Here is an 18636-nt window from a genome sequence, read left to right as displayed (position 1 = left end):
AAGTACAGGAACACAATTAGTTGGATGCCTCTAGAGTCTAGATCTGTGCATATAAATAATATAGAAATGGTGATATAATATATAATGACTTGGAAGCTACAACAGTCCGAAGCATAATGACAAGATCAAAGAAAAATACCAGTCAATATAATTAGTGCAAGTTCAGGACTACATTCACTCTTCCTTAAAAAAATTATGCAAGGCGAATCTTGTAACAGAGTTTGAGCCCATGCATAAAGCAGATAAGCAAATCATCCCAGGACACCTTATCTTTTTGAAAGAAGAAAACTACAACCCATCCAGATATAGCCAACTTCAGATGTATATACAGATCAAAACGGTTGAGAATTGTAGCGTCCAGATATAGCCAGCTTCAGTATATACTAATCACAAACCGGGTAGCATCCAGATATAGCCAGCTTCAGTATATACTAATCAAACCGGTTCAGAATCGCAGCGTCCAGATATATCCAACTTCAGATGTATATATGAATCAAATGGTTCAGATTCGTAATGTCATTCCATGAATAGGTCTTCCTGCATCAAATAAATTGGGTCCCATCAGTTATAGCAGCAAAAACTTAAAATTTATCTGTTCAGAAAAATTGAGTAAACTGATGTTGTATTCTTCCCAATATTGGTTCAGAAAAATTGAGTTAGAATGGGAACATGGATCTTAAATCTAATCTAATTACCATTTTATTCAAGCATCCTCATGTTCTTATTATTTTCAGATTTCTTACTTGGCACTAACCTGTTAATATAGATTCACACGGGATATGTCAGAGTACTATGTTCTTCCAGAAACATGGAGAGAGGTTTAAAAGCCAAAGTAAAGTATATTGTAATTAGGGATAGAGGAGAGGAATAAATAGGGTTAGCATATATTGTAGCAGATGAAACTAAAAATCATACCAAGTATGTATATTGTCAGGCTCGCAGGTTCAGGCGATGGATCATGTCAAGCAGTAGCAAACATGAAGCCATCATATATGATAAATAAGGATTTCACGTACAAATACATTAGTGGTACACAAGCCCAATCCTGAACACTACCTGCTAGCATATCGCCCGATGCTGTGAAGGAGAACCCCAAATCATCTCACACGCCACACCAAAGAAAAACGAACAAAGGAAAATTCAAGAACACAAACCTACAACAGCGTCACAAAAATCCTCGGAATGCATAGATATGATTGACTGGCCTCATCTCTCTTCCATGTTTGCAACAACCTAGACATCACCTTCTTTACACGGTGCTTGGTGAACTCTGGACTGCAAGATATGTCGCAGGAGGAGCAGCGGTGAGAGGGTGAGAAAGAAAGAGAGGTGGAGGTGAGCCACAGCCCACGGCCAACACCACGAAGGCGAGGAGGCTCACCTCGGCACGATGCCCTCGTTTGCGGCGGTGGCCTAAGCAGGTCCCTCTGGTGCAGATTACCGCCAGCTCGTGCTCGACTTTCAGGAAACTGTCGGCTGCTGGCATGAGCTCGTCGGATGCACATCTCCATGCCGCCTAGCGACCGGATCCACCCGGGTGTGTCCATGTCCGGACAGGGCGAGCGCGGTGAGAGCAACGGCGATGAGCTCGATGGTGGGAGAAGAACGACGAGGAGGGTAGGAGGGGAGCATAGGGTCAGAGGAACGAAGGAGAGGGGCGTGAGCGCGAGGGGGAGTGGCGGCTAGACTTCTCCTTTTGGGGGCGACAGTGAGAGAGGCGAGGACGGGAGGATGAGAAGAGGAGGCTAGGGCATGGAGGGTGGTCGACGGCCATGGGAGCAGAGGAGGCAGGGTGGCGGCCTGAGGGACGGGAGGAAGAGAGAGGGGAGTCGGGGCGAGGGGTGAGGGCTGGGCAGTGGGAAAGGAGAGAGGCGGCTAGCGTTACACACGGGCGAGCGGCCTTTTATACGCCTGCATGTGAAAAGACGATAATGCCCTCGGTGAGGCACAGGAGTTACAGGCGGTGGCACCACACTATTCATTGTAGCTGTGTTTCGTTTGATCCGTCGGCCAGGACCGATCCAGATAAAAATCCGACGGCCAGGATCGATCCAGACGAAGATCCGACGCCTCCAATCAGTTTGGACAGCTAATCCAATGACTCAGATCCAGACGCCATGAGAATGCTTCATTTCTTCCTAGACTAACAATGGGATTGTTTTATACTGAACATTTTTATTTGGTCGTTACTCATCTTATCACAAAATAAATATATTTTACTAATGCATTTTTATGTATACTATCTTTTTGGGGCATAGCTAAGGGATCATTAATGCAATCACATCGATGTATATATAGGTTATATGTTTTTCACACAATTGTAATATTTATAATTACAAAAATATGTTACTAGGGGATACTATATTTGTTTTGTAAAAATGTGTTTTAGTTATCAACTATCTCCTGCAGTTTCTAAAAAAACTTTTGTTAAATAGATTTCACCCTAAATATTAACAAACCAAATCTATCACAATAGTTCACAAATTATTTTATGCCTGCTTAACATATTAGGATGTGCTTATATTTGTCCTTGTCCAAAGAATCCACAAGTTTCAATAATTTTGACACAATGCATTAAAATAACCAATAACTAGATAAAGGTTCAACTAAATAGAGAATTCTAGAGTGTATTAGATGTCAAAAGTGTTCTGTCCATGAATCTTCTAAAACCATAGCTCCTTGGCAACACTTGTATTGGTGTGTTTAATTATGTAACTCGATCTCTTTTCTCCCAGTTTGGGTATTTCCTCTTTGGAGGGAGCATGGTAATGTGCATCTTGGAGAAGGCTTGCTTGTTACTTATGCCTAGTTTTCCATTCCCTTTGTCTTTTGATATTGCTAAAATTATACTCTTGCTCGTACTTTGTAAAAACCAATATCTCTTGCTCCAATTCTCCAAGCTAACCTGGTCATTTGAATTTCGATGTCAAGATGTGATACGATTCAGTGGTGATCTTTTGGTAAACAACAAAAGGCCACCGAAAACTCATGACAAGGTTGGCACAACGTTCCTGGTCTTTCCAATGATGTCAGGATGCAACACAATTCAATGACGATCTTCTGCGGCGTAACACAAGGTTGATGAAAACTTATCGAGGTTGGCATGACATTGGGCATCTCCAAAAGGAACAAAGAGCTACAAAAGTGTTTGGTCAAATGATATAACTTAGGGACTGCACATTAGGGATCCCATAACTGATTGTGGGTCTGAATCCAGTATAAGGACGCACATTAGGGCCAGGGGTGGAGCTACATGCAGGCAAAACTATGCCTTAGCCTGCCCTATGCAAGAGAAAAACAGTGAAGAGTGGATGGGTGTCAAGCAATGTACAATATGGTGTTTTGTATAAACCGTATGTAGATAGATATGGCATGTGTGTTTGTTGTAACCAGGAGGTTGGATAGGTCCGGGCTGTTGAGATTGCCTAGCTAGTTTCCTTGTAGATCAATCCATAGCCCTAACCTCCTAACCTCTCCTTGTAATCTTTGCTCCTATATAAACACATATGCGTCCCTGCTTAACGCATACGCTTTAGCCTCAATTCTCACATGGTATACAGAGCCAATCCCTTCCAACGCATCTAGGTCATGTCGTCCTCCTCCTCCCCCGCCATGGCCTCCCCTTCCCTCGCTTCTCTCGGCCATACCATCACCGAGAAACTAACCAAGGAGAATTTCCTGGTATGGAAGGCGCAAGTTCTGCCGCACATCAAAGCGGCAGGCATGATGGGCTACCTTGATGGTTCGGTCAAGGAGCCGGACGCCGTTCTTCTCACGGAGAGGGACATCGCCGACGGGAAGAAGGAGACCGTCGCCACGCCAAACCCCTAGCACGCCATCTGGGTAACGCAGGATCAACAAGTGCTTACGTTCTTGATTGCACCTCTCTCTCTCTCGTGATGTTCTCATGCAATTCTCGAATCATACCACCTTTGCTAGCATCTGGCAAGCCTTGGTCCAAAGTTTTTCATCGCAATCTAGGGCCCGTACCATCCAGCTTTGGTCTGCCCTAGGTAACACACGCAAGGGGGACATGTCAGCAGCAGCCTACTTCACCAAGATGAAGGGCATCGCCGATGAACTCGCAGTCGCCGGGAAGCCTCTTGGAGAAGACGATCTCGTCAACCAAATTCTTCAGGGCCCGGTGCATGAACTAGACTACAACGGCTTCGTCTCGGCTATCTCTACGCGCGCCGCCATGGACCAACAGATCGGGCTCACTGAGCTCTTTTCATTGCTCCCGGCGGCTGAAGGCCGCATCGCCGCTCAGCAGGCGGCGTTCTCCCCCAACCACTCCGCCAACCTTGCGTCGCGCGACAGCGGCCGCGACGGCAACTACAGTCACGGAGGCGGCAGCAGTGACGGCGGTGGTGGACGCGGCAGCTACAACAACTCCAACAACAACTCCGGGGCCCCACGCTACAACAACAACTCCGATGGTGGCTCCTCTGGTGGTGCTCCGCGCAAACAGGGTGGTGACCACGGTGACCGCGAGCGCTGCCAGATCTGCAAAGAAGAAGGCCATGGAGCATGGCGCTGCAGAAAGCGCTATGACAAGAGCTACAACAACAACGTCCGCAACCCCACTGGTGGTGGTGGTGGCGGTAACAATGGCGGCAGCGATGGTGGCGGTGGCGGCCAACATCGCGCTGCCAATGCGGCTCACTCCTATGGCGTGGATACCAATTTGTATCTTGACACTGGCGCTACAGACCACATCACCGACGAGTTAGAGAAGCTGGCCGTCCGTGATCGTTACACCGGCAACGAACAAATTCACACTGCTAGCGGTCAAGGTATGGATATTGCACATGTTGGTAATTCAGTTTTGTCCACTCCCTCTGGCTCATTGAACTTTAACAACATCCTTCATGTCCCTAGTGCCGAACAGAGCCTTCTTTCCTCTTATCAACTTATGGAAGATAATGATGTGTTTATTGAGCTTCACCCTGAAACTTTTCTTGTCAAGGATCAGGCTACTCGGAGAACCATTCTTCAAAACAAGAGTAAATGGCACTTGTTTCCTGTGACCGGTCGACAAGATGCTCCTCAACGCCAAGTGCTTGCAGCAACTACACCATCTACATCTCGGTGGCACAAGCGTTTGGGGCATCCCTCCCTTCTGGTAGTTCAGAAAATTCTTTGAGATTTTCATCTTCCTGTGTCAAATAAACAAGACCATCTTTTAGTTTGTGATGCATGTCAGATGGCCAAGAGCCATCAGCTACCTTATTCCCGTTCCACTAGTGAGGCCAAAGCTCCTTTAGAGCTTATTTATTCAGATGTTTGGGGTCCTGGACCCGTCTCTGTAGGCAGACAAAAGTACTACATCAGTTTTATTGATGATTTCAGCAAGTTTAGTTGGATCTATCTGCTCAAAAACAAATCTGATGTGTTTGAGAAATTTCACCTCTTTAAAGCTCATGTTGAATGTCTTTTCAATCATAAAATTCTCGCTATGCAAACAGACTGGGGAGGTGAATACCAAAAGCTAAACTCATTTTTTGAGCGCATTGAAATTGCTCATCATGTCTCTTGTCCTCATGCCCATCAATAGAATGGAGCTGCTGAAAGAAAACATAGACACACCGTGGAAGTTGGTCTCTCACTTTTGGCCCATGCATTCATGCCTCTAAAATTTTGGAACGAAGCGTTTCTCACCGCTGTCTATCTCATTAATCGTGTTCCTAGTCGAGTTATCAAAAATCAAACTCCCCTAGAACGTCCCTTTGGAACTAAACCAGACGATTCCTTTCTTCGCATTTTTGGGTGTGCTGTGTGGCCCAACTTGCGCCCCTTCAATAAGAAAAAGCTTGAGTTTCGCTCTAAGCAATGTGCCTTCTTGGGATATAGTAGTCTTCACAAAGGGTACAAATGTCTTGATATCTCTTCCGGGCGTGTCTATATCTCTCGCGACGTTGTTTTTGGTGAACAAGTTTTTCCCTTTGCTAAACTCCATTCAAATGCCAGTGCACAACTCCGCAAGGAACTTGTCCTTTTACCACCTCATCTTCTGCCACCTAATGTTTTCCAAGGAGTGGATTCAGCTGCAGGCCCTATGTCAATATCTAATACTCTTGATAATGATTCTGCTGAGAGTGTGCAGTGAACAAGTCAAGAAATTAGTGAAGAAACAGGAGAAAATGATCTTGATTTCATGCAGCCAGGTACACATGCAACAAAGGATCTGGGCGCAGCCCCTGGAGCTGATTTGAGCGGGAGTATCCCCTCGGGATCGCTTCTTGACGCAGAAGGAGCGCGATCTGCTGCGGGATCCGCGTCGCTAGACGCGTCAGGCGGGCGGCCAGGCAGGCCCTCTGGCGCGCTGTCTCCCGGTCGGTCCACACCCGCGTCGAGTCCAGGCGGGCCACCCCCACGCGCCGCTAGTCGGCACGCTTCTGCGGCTTCGAGCGGACCACGTGGCGGCTCTGGTGCCGCGCGTGTGGGCGTGGACGCTTCCCCGCCGCGGCAATCTCCTTCGCCCAGCCCGGATCTTCCAACTGGCAGTTCGCCACGGGTGGCTGCGCCGAATCTCGCTGGCTCGTCCCAGGAATTTGCCTTGGGATCAGCTGCAGTCGGGTCGGGATTTCCTACGGCTCCTTCTGACTCTGCCAACTCTGCTTCACAAAATCGCGTGCAAATTCAATCTGCTCAACCTGCTCCGTCTCCTCCTGTGCGCTCGCAACTAGGTCACAAAGTGGTATTATTAAACCAAAAGTTTATAACGATGGATGTGTCCGTTGGGGCTCTTTTTGTGCCATAGGTGAACCAAAGAATGTACGTGAAGCACTTGATGACACGAAGTGGAAAAAGTCCATGGATGAGGAGTACTTGGCACTCATTGACAACAAAACCTGGCATTTGGTTCCACCAGTCAGGGGTAGCAATGTGATTGACTGCAAATGGGTGTATAAAATCAAGAGGAGGTCTGATGGCACCATTGACAGATACAAGGCTCGTTTGGTTGCCAAAGGTTTCAAACAAAGGTATGGACTTGACTATGAGGACACTTTCAGTCCTGCAGTAAAGGCTGCCACCATTAGGTTAATTCTCTCAGTTGCAGTCTCTAAGAACTGGTGCATTCGACAACTAGATGTAAAGAACGCATTTTTGCATGGTGTTCTGGAAGAGGAAGTTTTTATGAGGCAACCCCCTGGGTATGAAAGTTCAAGCTCACCACATCATGTTTGCAAGCTTGATAAAGCTCTATATGGTTTGAAACAGGCACCTCAAGCTTGGTACTCTCGGTTGTATTCCAAGTTACAATCTCTTGGGTTTGTTGCATAAAAAGGAGATACCTCTTTGTTCTTCTATTGTCGGCATGGGATTATCATCTTTATGCTTATCTATGTTGATGATATTGTTGTTACAAGTTCCTCTCCTGCAGCATTTGAGTCTCTCCTTAAGGACTTGCGTATGGATTTTTCCCTCAAAGATTTAGGGCCTCTGCATTTTTTTCTTGGCATCTTGGTGAAGCCGGTTGCAAGTGGTATTTTGTTGTCACAAGAGAAGTATGTCCAAGAAATTCTTCAACGCATTGGGATGACAGGGTGCAAGCCTTCCTCTACACCTTTGTCTCTCTCTGAAAAATTGTCACTTCACGATGGGGAACTACTTGCACCAGATGACTCCACCCGGCACAGGAGTGTTGTGGGAGCGCTACAGTATCTTACTTTGACTCGGCTAGATATCTCTTATGCAGTTAATAAGGTCTGTCAATTTTTGCATGCTCCCACCTCAGTTCACTGGACTACAGTGAAAAGGATCCTTAGATACCTTCAAGGGATGCAGGGTCTTGGACTTAAACTTTGCAAGTCTGACTCCATGCTTGCGAGTGCTTTATCTTATGCTGATTGGGCAGGCTGTCCTGATGACAGGCGGTCTACAGGAGGTTTTGCGGTCTTTCTTGGAAGTAACTTAGTGTCCTGGAGTGCTCGCAAGCAAACTACTGTCTCCAGGTCCAGCACGGAGGCTGAGTATAAAGCCTTAGCTAATGCAACTGCTGAGGTTATTTGGGTACAACATATGTTGATAGAGTTGGGTCTCCATCATCCTCGAGCTGCATCACTTTGGTGTGATAATCTTGGTGCCACATATTTGACTGCTAATCCTGTTTTTCATGCTTGAACAAAGCATATCGAGATCGACTATCACTTTGTTCACGAACGGGTAGCAAATAAACTACTCAATGTTCGGTTTGTTCCTACAGGCGATCAGGTTGCAGATGGGTTTACTAAACCCCTTTCTTTGAGGCAGCTAGAATCTTTTCGACACAATCTCAACTTAGATAAGTTGTGATTGAGGGGTAGTGTCAAGCAATGTACAATACGATATTTTGTATAAGCCGTATGTAGATAGATATAGCGTGCGTCTTTGTTTTAACCAGGAGGTTGGATAGGTCCGAGTTGTTGAGATAGCCCAGCTAGTTTCCTTGTAGATCAATCCACAACCCTAACCTCCTAACCTCTCCTTGTAATCTTTGCTCCTATATAAACACGTATGTGTCCCTGCTTAACGCATATGCTTTAGCCTCAATTCTCACAATGGGAAGCTGGGCTTTGAGCGCAATTATTTTGTGATTACTTTTGGCCTTGTTCCCTTTGGCCCGCCCAACAAATTTTGGGTAGCTCCGCTAGTGATTAGGGCTCCTTTGATTCAAAGGATTTTTATGGGAATTTTGCATGATTATAATCTTTGGGAGTTTTTCTATATTATTTTTTTATTCGTATGACTGAATACTATGTGTGTGTGTGTATATATATATATATATATATATATATATATATATATATATATATATATTCTAAGTATTCCTTCGTATAACGTTTCATAGGAATTTTATTATCCACTCAAATCACTTCGAAAGAATCCTTTATTTTTTCCCGTGATGCGATCAAACAAATGAATATCTTGTAGGATTGGGACAAGCTTGACATTCCAATCTATGTTTTTTCCTATTACCGAGTTTGTAGACTCTTGTGAAGCAAAGAGGCCCTTAGTAGTGTATTCACGTAGTGTTGCTTTTTTTAAATCTTAGATACATTTCCAGTGTTGTTTGTGTAGTTAGCCTTCATAATAGTTCGATGTAGTTTGTGCATCACGTAAAGAAGGTCCATTTTGTTATTGGAAACCATTGTGACAAAACAAATTCTTATAGCGATTCTGCTGTTAGATTTGAGCAATGAATTGTGTTGTGAAAAATATCTATCTAACCATCAATCAATCCCCAATCAAGGATAAAAATCGTCGGCCATTCGTTTTTGGCTTTGTCTAGTTTTTTTTTTGAAAAGGAGGATAGCCCCTGGCCTATACATCAAAGTGATGCATGCAGCCATATTATCTAACGAAAGTAGAATACAAAATATGAGGTCCAGTACTGGCTCACAAAAGTAGCCAAAGCAAAATAAAATAGAAAATGCCACAACAGGCGAAAGAACATGCTACAATGACTAAACACCTAGCCTATTATTAGTTTGCCACCCAAATCGGTTGAAGATAATCCGTGCTACCATCTCCCAGTTGCGGTTGCACCCAGTAGGCAAAAGCTACCTGGAGTCCGCATGAGTGAGTAACGACCACATACGGATCCCATGCAGTGGCCCTGTAAATAACCTGCAAAATGTTGGTGAATTTTTTCTGCTAAAGAGTATATCATTTCTGCAGTTCAATATAGCCCAAAATAGTGCACATATCCGTATCTAAATATGTGCCACAATATTTGTTTCTACTTCATTTAGTCATGTTCAAGTTAATAAAGCAGAACTGTTCGGTTGTATCAGTGCACTTCTTCAAGTATAATGTTTTCATTTCGACTGTTCTACTATTTTTTGGATGTAACATTTTGTTTGCTTTTGCCTGGTTCTTGATCACATCCCCACCTTCAGCAGGAGGAAGAAATTAGCTAAGCTTTGCTCGTTTGATCTGGTAAATTAAGTCAAGCATGGGGAATGATAATCCAACAAACAAAATATGTAGGGAAAAATATATTGTCCTGATGGACTATGGACAAAATCTCTATTATAACACACCTGCAATTTGGATACTCTGATACAGCCAACCCATCAATGAATAAATAGAACACGTGGCCACACTACAAACCTCGAAACTTCAACGGGACAAAGGAGCTATGCATCCTAAGTTACAGACTCGGACGTAGGCTAATAGGAGAACACACAAGATCGTATATTTATGTGAAATACACTGGTTCTCGACTAATCTGTCACATTAGACCGGGCCGAGAATGGAAGGGAAGGCGGGGCGTTGTGAGGGCGGCCCGGTCAAGGTTGCTCATCTTCTTCTCCTTCCCCTGTTCCTTCTTTACACCTTCTTGCTGCTTCTTCTTGCCGCCATCACCGGAATCTTCAGCAAACGATGAGGAGGAGGAGGAGGAGGAGGAGGAGGAGGGGGACGTGTTCTAAATATAAGTCTTTGAAGAGATTCCACTATGAACCACATACGGATGTATATAGATGCATTTTAGAGTGTAGATTCATTCGTTTTGCTCCGTATGTGGTTCATAGTGAAATCTCTTCAAAGACTTATATTTAGGAACGGAGGGAGTAGTATATATTTTGTTTCATTCGAGCTTGAGCACGTGTTCGCGGGCACCTGCACCCGTTGCAACCACAACGGCCTCTCTCTCCTTTCATGGGCAGTGACGCACGCACTAACCTTAAAAAATGTCAAGTACGCGTGCCACGAAGCATCAGGTACTGACAGGTGGGCCTAGGGACTCTTCTGATCCACTTGTCAGTAAGTAGGGTGTGTGGGGTGGCAGGTACATCTCGTGCATCATGGCTTGTTGAATTTTCCTTGGCCTCGCTGATAGGATAGGATAATGGCGATCATGGAGCGTTGACCGGTGACTCAGCCCAGAGATGAGCCTCCTTGGCCGGCAAGGTTCTTTGGTTACAGACTTCCATTTGTTTCTACTTCCGGGAGAAGATGGATTTTTTATAATAATATCTCAACTGTATTCACTAGTAGAAAAAGGATCATTTGTTCCGATTTATAAGGGCCTTTAGTCCTGGTTCTGGAACCGGGACTAAAGGGTCGTTACTAAAACTCCCCTCCCCTCTTTAGTTTCGGTTCTTACACGAACCGGGACTAAAGGCCGTTCACGTGGCCGCTGCCTGGAACTCCACCTTTAGTCCCGGTGGTAACACCAATCAGTACTAAACGTATTTTTTTAAATGATTTTTTTTAATAAAAAATTTGATTTTTTTTATTTTTAAATTTCTGAATTATTTTTCAATTTAATCTCTAATTACCCCTCATCATTGCTCAATTTAACCTTTAATCTCTAATCACCCATCATCATTCCAAATCATCTAACTTCCCGGCCGGTCACCCATCCTCTCACTACTCCAGCTTGAGCACGCTTAACTTTCGGGTTCTATTCCCCCTCGTTTCCAAGTCTGCACTTGTTGTTTTCCTGACAATAGTAAGATGTCAATCCTATTAACCCTCATGAGTTTAGCTTGAGCATGAAGTCACACGTTTCACTGTTTGAGTTTGAAACAATTATTCTAAAAAACAATAATTATTTAGTACCACTAATATTTCTTCAATAAGTAGGTTGACCATAGTTTGACCACAGTTTGACCAGATTTGACCAAATTTCAAAAAATTGAAATAATTATTTAGTAACACTAATATTCTTGAATAATTATGTAGTAACACTAATATTTCTTGAATAAGTAGTTTGACCAGATTTGACCACAGTTTGACCAGATTTGACCAAAATTCTAAAAAACTGTAATAATTATTTAGTAACACTAATATTATTGGAAAATTATTTAGTAACACTAATACTTCTTGAATAAGTAGTTTGACCAAAGTTTGACGTGATTTAACCAAAATTAAAAAAAATATAATTTGTGCATAACTTTTTTCCTTTTAGAATTTGAGGATTCTAAAAATTTGCAAACAAGCCGTAGGCGGTCAAAATCGGATGCGAATTTTCGTCCTGAACATTTTGATACTCCCTCCATTTCTTTATATAAGGTGTATTTGGTTTTTGATAAAATTCCACAATGTAAGGTGCATTTCTTTTCATTCCTCGTAATTTCATTGTTACCCCTTCAAAAATAGGAGAGTATCTCTCCCCTGATTGCATGCATCTTTTCTTGTAAAGAGAAAAAAGGAAAGTATCTCTCTCTTGATTGTGTTTATCTCTTACTTTCGTTGCCTAATGATTTAGTTACCGCTAATCAGTGATTTTGCCAAGGTTTATTTTGTCCTAACATGTGTATAATTATGTGTCTTGGTCACCGTGTCAAAAATAATACACCTTACATAAAGGAATGGAGGGAGTATATTATACTTTTTTTCTGACATCGTATGCAAAAGTTATAGCCGTTTTACATTTTCCCTACACTTTTTGCAAAACATGTCCAAATTTAAGTTTTTAAATTTTCCTAACTAGTACATGTAGTAATATAACTACATCTGGAAGGATTTTAATTTTTGAAGTTCTTATCATTTTCTTTTGCTTTTTACAAAACTGAAAAGGCGATCGGGGGGGGGGGGGGGTGTAGAGTTTGAAAATGGGACCTTTAGTACCGGTTCGTGGCATTAGTACCGGTTGGTGGCTCGAACCGGGACTAAAGGTCTAACTGGGACTAAAGGTCTAACCTTTAGTCCCGGTTCGAGCCACGAACCGGTACTAATGGGCATCACACCCTTTAGTCCCGGTTTGTGGCACCAACCGGGACTAAAGGTCCCATTTAAACCGGGACTAATGCCTGTACGGTGCCCTAGCCGCTCGAACCGAAACTAATGCTCACATTAGTCCCGGTTCGTAATGCAACCGGGATTAATGCTCTTTTTCTGGCCGAATCAAAGCCCTGTTTTCTACTGGTGATTATTTAACAAAAAGGTGTAAAAAAATACCCACACATAGGATAGTTTGAATCATTTGAGGATCGCTCAACATGCCCTGCACTAGTAGAAAAACTACTTTACGTGAGACACATTAATTAGTTCCGGTTTGTAAATGAACCGACACTAATGGTACTATTAGTCCCGGTTCGAATGGCTATGCATTAGTCCCGGTTCATTTGTGACCTTTAGTACCAGTTGGTGGCACCAACGAGTACTAAAGATGATGCGCTGCCACTGTGAACAATGTTTATTACCACCTCGCTAGTTGAGAGGAGCTCGTACCGGTTTATTAGCCCCGCCGCGACTACCGTGTCGACCTCCTCTCTAAGCAGGCCCTTGTGGGCCTATTTCAAGTCTTCTGCCCCGTGGGGCCTATTGGGCCGTACGGGCCTGCATCCTGGCCCAATTAGAGGTTGGGTTTCTAGTCGTATGCAGGTCCTGCCGGCCCAGTAGGCAGGCTGTTTTTTGCTTTATTTCAAAAAAAATTCAAAAAAATAAAATGCTTTAGTCCCTAGACCATGGCGCGCCTCGTGCCACGTGGTGGGCCTTTGATCCCGGTTCATGTTGAACTGGGACTAAAGGGGGGGACCTTTAGTCCCCACCCTTTAGTGTCGGTTTCCAAAACCGGTACTAAAGGTCCTTACAAATCGGTACTAAAAGTCGTTTTTCTACTAGTGCTGCCACACATAGGATAGTTGTCCCAACTTTCCATAATATGCTGGAGGGGACTTCGAAATATATCTAGCTCAGCAATAAAATCCTTCCGAACTGAATTTGCCGTCGCTCGCTTGGTCGTTAGAGGAGCAAGATGACAAGAAGAAGAACAATTGCGTCACACATAGAACAATAGAGGGAAACTCATGGTTGTTGTTGCCGAACCAATATCACGGCCAGCGAGCAACACAACCCGTGATCTCCCATGACCGCAAACTAACTGCAGACAAGACAAGTCCACGACCATAAGGGCGCAACCAAATCAACACCACACAATACTTCAACACTGCCCTACGAGGGCACTAACCCTTCAGGCCCTCAAAGTGGTGACATGGGGTTGAAGTCAGGGCACCACCATTTTTTGATGCAACACCTCCAGGTCCATCTAAAAGGCGTTGTCGCAACACCAAACTCTAATCCTAGCTACACGCCGAACACACAAAACCGAGCCCCCCACATCCCGCCACCTGAGTAGCACACGAAGAGGGTGGGACCACCGGCCTCTTCAACGGGAGGAGGTGAATATCTATAGAAAGGACATATCTAGGAGGCGGCGGTCGTGTGTTGGTTGAGGGAAAAGGGGAAATGATTTGTTTATGTGGAGATCTAGGAGGCGGCGGTCGTGTCTTGGTTGAGGGAAAAGGGGAAATGATTTGTTTATGTGGAGTAGAATGAAACCCGCCGATTATGCCCTGGAATAGAAAGTGGATGGAAGTTGTTCGTTTGGTTTACCATGCTACTTCTTTGTGAAAGAGAAATGTTTGGTTTAGGGTGTGTTTGGTTGCCGTTGTGAAGAGTTCCTGCATCGCATACACTTCTCAACCCAGCCTGGTTGAGCAAAAACAGGCCCTAATACACCATCTGCAAGTTGTTTGGTTGCTTGCATCTAGTGTCCCTGCATTAGGTAATATGCAAGTGCACTTTGTTTGGTTGGCTGCATTGGCCCTAACAGCACATGAACACGGTGTTTGGTTGCATACGGCGTACATGTTGTGCTTACCTTGTACCCTAGTTGGTAAGCTTACTCACAATTATCACACCTAGCACACCAACACCACAACACAGAAATGACGATGAACTAGGCGAAGATGATGAAGTTCTTCAGCTTCGGCCCAAACTGACGATCCACCTAAGCACCTTTCACTTTGACACCTCCAACCTTGCCACTGTCAACACTACTGCCTCCATGCTTTCGCACCCAGGCGGAGTAATCTTGTTCTGCTGCCTGCCTAGTCTTGAACCCTCTATAGTTGTTGTTGCTATACGATGCCAGTTGTGCATTGGCTTCTTCCCATGAACTATAAACCCCTGGGGCCTCACCGATGAACACGGCATACCACTTGCCCTAGCAATGCACAAGAGCAAGAGTTGAAGCAGCAAATCAATGGAGCACACAAGTAGCAAGCAAAGTAGCACACAAACAACAATGGAGCAGAAGAGAAGTAAAGCATGCATGATCATACGGCATAGCAAGTTCAACCTAGCACTACATTGGTGTTAACCTACCACCACATCCAAAAGAGGGTGAGGACCTACCACCGCAAGTTCACCATTAGCGTGAGGGGTTAGTATATACCACCTCACCAAAATATATAGACCATCAAATAGTTTTTGAGCCCTAGCTACACAAAATGTACGTCATCATCGTCATCGTCGTCGTCGTCGCCACCGCCATCGCCGCCGGGGATCATGCACGCTCACAGACATCACTACTCTAGTAGTAGTGCTTGCCCAGCCAGCTCCAGAGCCACAGCACCCTGTGAGCGTCGGCCATGGCAACGAACCCAACACCATGGGCCTTGTTGTCAAGCAGGTGGCTAAGGGCTGCCATGAGAACCTCGTCGCTGAAGCCACCCTGAGTCATGATAGTGCCATACAGGTCAGGGTGGACGTCGAGGGGCTTGCACTCCCTGATGGTTGTTCCCACCTCCTTCACCGTCTCAGTCATGCTGCAAAAGACATTGATCTCCTCCTCCATCAGGCCTCCTCTCTTCTGTTGGAAATATGCCCTAGAGGCAATAATAAAAGTATTATTATTATATTTCCTTGTTCATGATAATTGTCTTTTATTCATGCTATAACTGTATTATCCGGAAATCGTAATACACGTGTGAATACATAGACCACAATATGTCCCTAGTGAGCCTCTAGTTGACTAGCTCGTTGTGATCAACAGATAGTCATGGTTTCCTGGCTATGGACATTGGATGTCGTTGATAACGGGATCACATCATTAGGAGAATGATGTGATGGACAAGACCCAATCCTAAGCATAGCACAACGATCGTGTAGTTCGTTTGCTAGAGCTTTGCCAATGTCAAGTATCTCTTCCTTTGACCATGAGATCGTGTAACTCCTGGATACCGTAGGAGTGCTTTGGGTGTATCAAATGTCACAACGTAACTGGGTGACTATAAAGGTGCACTACAGGTATCTCCGAAAGTATCTATTGTTTTATGCGGATCAAGACTGGGGTTTGTCACTCCGTGTAAACGGAGAGGTATCTCTGGGCCCACTCGGTAGGACATCATCATATGCGCAATGTGACCAAGGAGTTGATCACGGGATGATGTGTTATGGAACGAGTAAAGTGACTTGCCGGTAACGAGATTGAACAAGGAATCGGTATACCGACGATCGAATCTCGGGCAAGTAAAATACCGCTAGACAAAGGGAATTGAATACGGGATTGATTAAGTCCTTGACATCATGGTTCATCCGATGAGATCATCGTGGAACATGTGGGAGCCATCATGGGTATCCAGATCCCGCTGTTGGTTATTGACCGAAGAACGTCTCGGTCATGTCTGCATGTCTCCCGAACCCGTAGGGTCTACACACTTAAGGTTCGATGACGCTAGGGTTATAAAGGAAGCTTGTATGTGGTTACCGAATGTTGTTCGGAGTCCCGGATGAGATCCCGGACGTCACGAGGAGTTCCGGAATGGTCCGGAGGTAAAGATTTATATATAGGAAGTCCTGTTTCGGCCATCGGGACAAGTTTCGGGGTCATCGGTATTGTACCGGGACCACCGGAAGGGTCCCGGGGGCCCACCGGGTGGGGCCACCTGCCCCGGGGGGCCACATGGGCTGTAGGGGGTGCGCCTTGGCCTACATGGGCCAAGGGAACCAGCCCCAAGAGGCCCATGCGCCTAGGGAACCCTAGAGGGAAGAGTCCTCAAGGGGGAAGGCACCTCCGAGGTGCCTTGGGGAGGATGGACTCCTCCCCCCTCCTTGGCCGCACCCCAAAACCCATCTAGGGCTGGCCGCCGCCCCTAGGGGGTGGGAAAACCCTAAAGGGGGCGCAGCCCCCTTCCCCCCTATATATATTGAGGCATGGGGCTGCCCATAACAGGCGATTTGATCTCTCGTTGGTGCAGCCCTGCCCCTCTCCCTCCTCCTCTTCTCCCATGGTGCTTGGCGAAGACCTGCGGGATTGCCACGCTCCTCCACCACCACCACGCCGTTGTGCTGCTGTTGGATGGAGTCTTCCTCAACCTCTCCCTCTCTCCTTGCTGGATCAAGGCGTGGGAGACGTCACCGGGCTGTACGTGTGTTGAACGCGGAGGTGCCGTCCGTTTGACACTTGATCATCGGTGATTTGAATCACGACGAGTACGACTCCATCAACCCCGTTCACTTGAACGCTTCCGCTTAGCGATCTACAAGGGTATGTAGATGCACTCTCTTTCTACTCGTTGCTGGTCTCTCCATAGATAGATCTTGGTGACACGTAGGAAAATTTTTGAATTTCTGCTACGTTCCCCAACAGTGGCATCATGAGCTAGGTCTATTGCGTAGATTCTTTGCACGAGTAGAACACAAAGTAGTTGTGGGCGTTGATGTTGTTCAATATGCTTACCGTTAGTAGTCCAATCTTGTTTCGACGGTATTGTGGGATGAAGCGGCCCGGACCGACCTTACACGTACTCTTACGTGAGACAGGTTCCACCCATTGACATGCACTTGGTGCATAAGGTGGCTAGCGGGTGCCAGTCTCTCCCACTTTAGTCGGAACGGATTCGATGAAAAGGGTCCTTATGAAGGGTAAATAGCAATTGGCATATCACGTTGTGGTCTTGCGTAGGTAAGAAATGTTCTTGCTAGAAACCCATAGCAGCCACGTAAAACATGCAAACAACAATTAGAGGACGTCTAACTTGTTTTTGCAGGGTATGCTATGTGATGTGATATGGCCAAAAGGATGTGATGAATGATATGTGATGTATGAGATTGATCATGTTCTTGTAATAGGATTGACGACTTGCATGTCGATGAGTATGACAACCGGCAGGAGCCATAGGAGTTGTCTTTATTTTTGTATGACCTGCGTGTCATTGAAGAACGCCATGTAAACTACTTTACTTTATTGCTAAACGCGTTAGTCATAGAAGTAGAAGTAGTCGTTGGCGTGACAACTTCATGAAGACACGATGATGGAGATCATGATGATGGAGATCATGGTGTCATGCCGGTGACAAGATGATCATGGAGCCCCGAAGATGAAGATCAAAGGAGCTATATGATATTGGCCATATCATGTCACTACTCTATTTGATTGCATGTGATGTTTATCATGTTTATGCATCTTGTTTACTTAGGACGACGGTAGTAAATAAGATGATCCCTTACAAAATTTTAAGAAGTGTTCTCCCCTAACTGTGCACCGTTGCTACAGTTCGTCGCTTCTAAGCACCATGTGATGATCGGGTGTGATGGATTCTTACGTTCACATACAACGGGTGTAAGACAGTTTTACACAGCGAAAACACTTAGGGTTAACTTGACGAGCCTAGCATGTGCAGACATGGCCTCGGAACACGGAGACCGAAAGGTCGAGCATGAGTCGTATAGTAGATACGATCAACATGAAGATGTTCACCGATGATGACTAGTCCGTCTCACGTGATGATCAGACACGGCCTAGTTGACTCGGATCATGTAATCACTTAGATGACCAGAGGGATGTCTATCTGAGTGGGAGTTCATAAGATGAACTTAATTATCCTGAACATAGTCAAAAAACCTTTTGCAAAT

This window comes from Triticum aestivum, chromosome 3B (assembly GCF_018294505.1).
Source record: "Triticum aestivum cultivar Chinese Spring chromosome 3B, IWGSC CS RefSeq v2.1, whole genome shotgun sequence".
In the NCBI taxonomy this organism is placed as follows: domain Eukaryota; kingdom Viridiplantae; phylum Streptophyta; class Magnoliopsida; order Poales; family Poaceae; genus Triticum; species Triticum aestivum.
Note: the sequence above shows the minus strand (reverse complement) of the source record.